Source organism: Triticum dicoccoides, chromosome 5A (assembly GCF_002162155.2).
Source record: "Triticum dicoccoides isolate Atlit2015 ecotype Zavitan chromosome 5A, WEW_v2.0, whole genome shotgun sequence".
Lineage (NCBI taxonomy): Eukaryota > Viridiplantae > Streptophyta > Magnoliopsida > Poales > Poaceae > Triticum > Triticum dicoccoides.
The window spans coordinates 605631233-605640110 of NC_041388.1; positions in this window are offsets into that span (position 1 = coordinate 605631233).

Consider the following 8878-nt stretch of genomic DNA (forward strand, 5'->3'; position numbering starts at 1 on the left):
TGCTATGATATTATCGAGGTGGACTATGGTGGAGGGGGGCACCGCACACGGCTAAGAGATCCAAGAGATCAATTGTTGTGTCTAGAGGTGCCCCCTGCCCCCGTATATAAAGGAGGGAGGGGCGCGCCAAGTGTGAGGAGTCCTACTAGGACTCCCAAGTCCTAGTAGGATTCCCCTTTCCTTTCCGGAGTAGGAGAGAAGGAAAGAGGGGGAGAGGGAGAAGGAAAAAGGGGCTGCACCCCTTGTCTAATTCGGACTAGAGGGGGGGGGGGCTCCTTCCTTTTGGCCTCTCTCCTCTATTCCCGTATGGCCCAATAAGGCCCAATACTTCTCCCGGTGAATTCCCGTAACTCCCCGGTACTCCAAAAATACCAGAATCACTCGGAACCTTTCCGATGTCCGAATATAGTTGTCCAATATATCGATCTTTACGTCTCAACCATTTCGAGACTCCTCGTCATATCCTTGATCTCATCCGGGACTCCGAACTACCTTCGATACATCAAATCACATAAACTCATAATACAATTGTCACCAAAACTTTAAGCATGCGGACCCTACGGGTTCGAGAACTATGTAGACATGACCGAGACACATCTCCGGCCAATAACCAATAGCGGAACCTAGATGCTCATATTGGCTCCCACATATTCTACGAAGATCTTTATTGGTCAAACCGCATAACAACATACGTTGTTCCCTTTGTCATCGGTATGTTACTTGCCCGAGTTTCGATCATCGGTATCTCAATACCTACTTCAATCTCATTACCGACAAGTCTCTTTACTCGTTTTGTAATACATCATCCGCAACTAACTCATTAGTTGCAATGCTTGCAAGGCTTATAGTGGTGTGCATTACCGAGTGGGCCCAGAGATACCTCTCCGACAATTGGAGTGACAAATCCTCTCGAAATACGCCAACCCAACAAGTACCTTCGGAGACACCTGTAGAGCACCTTTATGATCACCCAGTTACATTGTGACGTTTGGTAGGACACAAAGTGTTCCTCCGGTAAACGGGAGTTGCATAATCTCATAGTCATTGGTACATGTATAAGTCATGAAGAAAGCAATAGCAACAAACTAAACGATCAAGTGCTAAGCTAACGGAATGGGTCAAGTCAATCACATCATTCTCCTAATGATGTGATCCCGTTAATCAAATGACAACTCATGTCTATGGTTAGGAAACTTAACCATCTTTGATTAACGAGCTAGTCAAGTAGAGGCATACTAGTGACACTATATTTGTCTATGTATTCACACATGTATTATGTTTCCGGTTAATACAATTGTAGCATGAATAATAAACATTTATCATGAAATAAGGAAATAAATAATAACTTTATTATTGCCTCTAGGGCATATTTCCTTCAGTCTCCCACTTGCACTAGAGTCAATAATCTAGTTCACGTTGCCATGTGATTTAACACCAATAGTTCACATCACCATGTGATTAACACCCATAGTTCACATCGTCATGTGTCCAACACCCAAAGGGTTTACTAGAGTCAATAATCTAGTTCACATCGCTATGTGATTAACACCCAAAGAGTACTAAGGTGTGATCATGTTTTGCTTGTGAGAGAAGTTTAGTCTACGGGTCTGCCACATTCAGATCCGTATGTATTTTGCAAATTTCTACGTCAACAATGCTCTGCACGGAGCTACTCTAGCTAATTGCTCCCACTTTCAAAATGTATCCAGATTGAGACTTAGAGTCATCTGGATCAGTGTCAAAATTTGCATCGACGTAACCCTTTATGACGAACCTTTTGTCACCTCCATAATCGAGAAACATATCCTTATTCCAATAAGGATAATTTTGACCGCTGTCCAGGATAACTTTATAGAAACTATGGCTGATGCATAGGGAATGCCTTTCATTCTCTTTCTATCTTCTGCCGTGGCCGGGCTTTGAGTCTTACTCCATTTCACACCTTGTAACACAGGTAAGAACTCTTTCTTTGACTGTTCCATTTTGAACTACTTCAAAATCTTGTCAAGATATGTACTCATTGAAAAAACTTATCAAGCGTCTTGATCTATCTCTATAGATCTTGATGCTCAATATGTAAATAGCTTCACCGAGGTCTTTATTTGAAAAATCCTTTCAAATACTCCTTTATGCTTTCCAGAAAATTCTACATTATTTCCTATCAACAATATGTCATTCACATATATTTATCAGAGATGTTGTAGTGCTCCCACTCACTTTCTTGTAAATACAGGCTTCACCACAAGTCTGTATAAAACTATATGCTTTGATCAACTCATCAAAGCGTATATTCCAACTCTGAGATGCTTGCACCAATCCATAGATGGATCGCTGGAGCTTGCACATTTTGTTAGCACCTTTAGGATCGACAAAACCTTCAGGTTGCATCATATACAACTCTTCTTTAAGAAATCCATTAAGGAATGTAGTTTTGACATCCATTTGCCGGATTTCATAAAATGTGGCAATTTGCTAACATGATTCGGACAGACTTAAGCATCGCTACGAGTGAGAAAATCTCATCGTAGTCAACACCTTGAACTTTGTCAAAACCTTTTTCGACAAGTCTAGCTTTGTAGATAGTAACACTACTATCAGCATCCGTCTTCCTCTTAAAAATCCATTTATTTTCTATGGCTTGCCGATCATCAGGCAAGTCAACCAAAGTCCACACTTTGTTCTCATACATGGATCCCATCTCAGATTTCATGGCCTCAAGCCATTTCGCGGAATCTGGGCTCATCATCGCTTCCTCATAGTTCGTAGGTTCGTCATGGTCAATTAACATGACCTCCAGAATAGGATTACCGTACCACTCTGGTGCAGATCTCACTCTGGTTGACCTACGAGGTTCGGTAGTAACTTGATCTGAAGTTACATGATCATCATCATTAGCTTCCTCACTAATTGGTGTAGGAGTCACAGAAACTACTTCCAATAAGGGAGCAGGTACAGTTACCTCATCAAGTTCTACTTTCCTCCCACTCACTTCTTTCGAGAGAAAACTCCTTCTCTAGAAAGGATCCATTCTTAGCAAGGAATATTTTTCCTTTGAATCTGTGATTAGAAGGTGTACCCAACAGTCTCCTTTGGGTATCCTATGAAGACACATTTCTCCGATTTGGGTTCGAGCTTATCAGGTTAAAACCTTTTCACATAAGCATTGCAACTCCAAACTTTAAGAAACAACAACTTTGGTTTCTTGCCAAACCATAGTTCATATAGTGTCGTCTCAACGGATTTAGATGGTGCCCTATTTAACGTGAATGCAGTTGTCTCTAATGCATAACCCCAAAACGATAGTGGTAAATTGGTAAGAGACATCATAGATTGCACCATATCTAATAAAGTACGGTTACGATGTTCGGACACACCATTATGATGTGGTATTCCAGGTGGCGTGAGTTGCGGAACTATTCTGCATTGTTTCCAATGAAGACCAAACTCGTAACTCAAATATTCTCCTCCACGATCAGATCGTAGAAACTTTATTTTCTTGTTACGATGATTTTCCACTCCACTCTGAAATTATATGAACTTTTCAAATGTTTTAGAGTTATGTTTAATCAAGTAGATATACCCATATCTGCTCAAATCATCTGTGAAGGTAAAAAATAATGATACTCGCCGTGAGCCTCAACACTCATCGGATCGCATACATCAGTATGTATTATTTCCAAAAAGTCAGTTGCTTGCTCCATTGTTCTGGAGAACGGAGTTATAGTCATCTTGCCCATAAGGCATGGTTCGCAAGCATCAAGTGATTCATAATCAAGTGATTCCAAAATCCCATCAGCATGGAGTTTCTTCATGCGCTTTACACCAATATGACCTAAACAGCAGTGCCACAAATAAGTTGCACTATCATTATTAACTTTGCATATTTTGGCTTCAATATTATTAATATGTGTATTACTACGATCGAGATCCAACAAACCATTTTCGTTGGTGTGTATGACCATAGAAGGTTTTATTCATGTAAACAGAACAACAATTGTTCTCTAACTTAAATGAATAACTGTATTGCAATAAACATGATCAAATCATATTCATGCTGAACGCAAACACCAAATAACATTTATTTAGGTTCAACACTAATCCCGAAAGTATAGGGAGTGTGCGATGATGATCATATCAATCTTGGAACTGCTTCCAACACACATCGTCACTTCACCCTTAACTAGTTTCTATTCATTCTGCAACTCCCGTTTCGAGTTACTATTCTTAGCAACTGAACTAGTATCAAATAATGCGGGGTTACTATAAACACTAGTAAAGTACTCATCAATAACATATATATCAAATATACCTTTGTTCGCTTTGCCATCCTTCTTATCCGCTAAATACTTGGTGCAGTTCTGCTTCCAGTGACTAGTCCCTTTGCAGTAGAAGCACTTAGTCTCAGGCTTAGGTCCAGACTTGGGCTTCTTCACTTGAGTAGCAACTTGCTTGCCGTTTGAAGTTCCCCTTCTTCCCTTTGCCCTTTTCTTGAAACTAGTGGTCTTGTTTAACCATCAACACTTGATGCTTCTCTTGATTTCTACCTTCGTCGATTTTAGCATCACGAAGAGCTTGGGAATCGATTCTGTTATCCCTTGCATATTATAGTTCATCACGAAGTTCTAGCAACTTGGTGATAGTGACTAGAGAACTCTGTCAATCACTATCTTATCTAGAAGATTAACTCCCACTTGATTCAAGTGATTGTAGTACTCAGACAATCTGAGCACATGCTTACTGGTTGAGCTATTCTCCTCCATCTTGTAGGCAAAGTAATGTCAGAGGTCTCATACCTCTCGACACGGGCATGAGTATGAAATACCAATTTCAACTCTTGGAACATCTTATATGCTCCGTGGCATTCAAAACATTTTTAAAGTCCCAGTTCTAAGCCATAAAGCATGATGCACTAAACTATCAAGTAGTTATCATACCGAGCTTTTGTCAAAACGTTCAAAACGTCTGTATCTGCTCCTGCAATAGTTCTGTCACCTAGCGGTGCATCAAGGACATAATACTTTTGTGCAGCAGTGAGGATAATCCTCAGATCACGGAGCTAGTCCGCATCTTTGCTACTAACATCTTTCAACTTATTTTTCTCTACGAACATATCAAAAATAAAACAGGGGAGCTAAACGCGAGCTATTGATCTACAACATAGATATGCTAATACTACCAGGACTAAGTTCATGATAAATTAAAGTTCAATTAATCATATTACTTAAGAACTCCCACTTAGATAGACATCCCTCTAATCATCTAAGTGATCACGTGATCCAAATCAACTAAACCGTGTCCGATCATCACGTAAGATGGAGTAGTTTTCAATGGTGAACATCATTATGTTGATCATATCTACTATATGATTCACGCTCGACCTTTCGGTCTTAGTGTTCCGAGGCCATATCTGCATATGCTAGGCTCGTCAAGTTTAACCTGAGTTTTCCGCGTGTGCAACTATTTTGCACCCGTTGTATTTGAACGTAGAGCCTATCACACCCGATCATCACATGGTGTCTCAGCACGAAGAACTTTCGCAACGGTGCATACTCAGGGAGAACACTTATACCTTGATAATTTAGTGAGAGATCATCTTATAATGCTACAGTCAATCAAAGCAAGATAAGATGCATAAAAGATAAACATCACATGCAATCAATATAAGTGATATGATATGGCCATCATCATCTTGTGCTTGTGATCTTCATCTCCGAAGCACCATCATGATCACCATTGTCACCGGCGCGACACTTTGATCTCCATCGTAGCATCGTTGTCGTCTCGCCAACTTATGCTTCTACGACTATCGCTACCGCTTAGTGATAAAGTAAAGCATTACAGAGCAATTGCATTGCATACAATAAAGCGACAACCATATGGCTCCTACCAGTTGCCGATAACTTGGTTACAAAACATGATCATCTCATACAATAAAATATAGCATCATGACTTGACCATATCACATCACAACATGCCCTGCAAAAACAAGTTAGACGTCCTTTACTTTGTTGTTGCAAGTTTTACGTGGCTGCTATGGGCTGAGAAAGAACCGTTCTTACCTACGCATCAAAACCACAACGATAGTTTGTCAAGTTAGTGTTGTTTTAACCTTCTCAAGGACCGGGCGTAGCCACACTTGGTTCAACTAAAGTTGGAGAAACTGACACCCACCAGCCACTTGTGTGCAAAACACATCGGCAGAACCAGTCTCGTGTAAGCGTACGCGTAATGTCGGTCCGGGCCGCTTCATCCAACAATACCGCCGAACCAAAGTACGACATGCTGGTAAGCAGTATGACTTATATCGCCCACAACTCACTTGTGTTCTATTCGTGCATATAACATCTACGCATAAAACCAGGCTCGGATGCCACTGTTGGGGAACGTAGTAATTTCAAAAAAATTCCTACGCACACACAGGATCATGGTGATGCATAGCAATAAGAGGGGAGAGTGTTGTCCACGTACCCTCGTAGACCATAAGCGGAAGCATTAGCACAACGTGGATGATGTAGTCGTACGTCTTCACGATCTGACCGATCAAGTACCGAATGTACGACACCTCCGAGTTCAGCACACATTCAGCTCGATGATGTCCCTCGAACTCCGATCCAACGGAGCTTTGAGGGAGAGTTGCGTCAGCACAACGACGTGATGACGATGACGATGTTCTACCGACGCAGGGCTATGCATAAGCACCGCTATGATATTATCGAGGTGGACTATGGTGGAGGGGGGCACCGCACACGGCTAAGAGATCAAAGAGATCAATTGTTGTGTCTAGAGGTGCCCTCCTGCCCCCGTATATAAAGGAGGGAGGGAGAGGCCAGCCCAAGAGGGGGCGCGCCAAGTGTGGGGAGTCCTACTAGGACTCCCAAGTCCTAGTAGGATTCCCCTTTCCTTTTCGGAGTAGGAGAGAAGGAAAAAGGGGGAGAGGGAGAAGGAAAAAGGGGCTGCACCCCTTGTCCAATTCGGACCAGAGGGGGGCGCGCACCTCCTTCCTTTTGGCCTCTCTCCTCTATTCCCGTATGGCCCAATAAGGCCCAATACTTCTCCCGGTGAATTCCCGTAACTCCCCGGTACTCCGAAAATACCCGAATCACTCGGAACCTTTCTGATGTCCGAATATAGTCGTCCAATATATCGATTTTTACGTCCCGACCATTTCGAGACTCCTCGTCATATCCCCGATCTCATCCGGGACTCTGAACTACCTTCGGTACATCAAATCACATAAACTCATAATACAATCGTCACCGAAACTTTAAGCGTGCGGACCCTACGGGTTCGAGAACTATGTAGACATGACCGAGACACATCTTCGGCCAATAACCAATAGTGGAACCTGGATGCTCATATTGGCTCCCACATATTCTACGAAGATCTTTATCGGTCAAACCGCATAACAACATACGTTGTTCCCTTTGTCATCGGTATGTTACTTGCCCGAGATTCGATCGTCCGTATCTCAATACCTAGTTCAATCTCGTTACCGGCAAGTCTCTTTACTTGTTCTGTAATACATCATCCCGCAACTAACTCATTAGTTGCAATGCTTGCAAGGCTTATAGTGATGTGCATTACCGAGTGGGCCCAGAGATACCTCTCCGACAATCGGAGTGACAAATCCTAATCTCGAAATATGCCAACCTGCTACCTCTTGAGCACTGCGTTGGATTTCCTTCAAGAGGAAAGGATGATGTAGCAAAGTAGCATAAGTATTTCCCTCAGTTTTGGAGAACCAAGGTATCAATCCAGTAGGAGGCTACGCGCGAGTCCCTCGTACCTGCACAAAACAAATAACTCCTCGCAACCAATGCGATAAGGGGTTGTCAATCCCTTCACGGTCACTTACGAGAGTGAGATCTGATAGATATGATAGGATAATATTTTTGGTATTTTTGTGATAAAGATGCAAAGTAAAATAAAAAGCAAAGGAAATAACTAAATATTAGAAGATTAATATGATGAAGATAGACCCGGGGCCATAGGTTTCACTAGTGGCTTCTCTCAAGAGCATAAGTATTTTACGATGGGTGAACGAATTACTGTTGAGCAATTGACAGAATTGAGCATAGTTATGAGAATATCTAGGTATGATCATGTATATAGGCATCATGTCCGAAACAAGTACACCGGCTCCTGCCTGCATCTACTACTATTACTCCACTCATCGACCGCTATCCAGCATGCATCTAGAGTATTAAGTTCATGAAAACAAAGTAACACCTTAAGCAAGATGACATGGTGTAGAGGGATAAATTCATGCAATATGATAAAAAAACCATTTTTTTATCCTCGATGGCAACAATACAATACGTGCCTTGCTGCCCCTACTGTCACTGGGAAAGGACACCGCAAGATTGAACCCAAAGCTAAGCACTTCTCCCATTGCAAGAAAGATCAATCTAGTAGGCCAAACCAAACTGATAATTCGAAGAGACTTGCAAAGATAACCAATCATACATAAAAGAATTCAGAGAAGATTCAAATATTGTTCATAGATAATCTTGATCATAAACCCACAATTCATCGGTCTCAACAAACACACCGCAAAAAAGAAGATTACATCGAATCGATTTCCACAAGAGAGGGGGAGAACATTGTATTGAGATCCAAAAAGAGAGAATAAGCCATCTAGCTAATAACTATGGACCCGAAGGTCTGAGGTAAACTACTCACACTTCCTCGGAGGGGCTATGGTGTTGATGTAGAAGCCCTCCGTGATGGATGCCCCCTCCGGCGAAGCTCCGGAACAGGCCCCAAGATGGGATCTCATGGATACAGAAAGTTACGATGGTGGAATTAGGGTTTTTGCTCCTCTTCTGATCATTTGGGGGTACGTAGGTATATATAGGAGGAAGGAGTATGTCGGTGG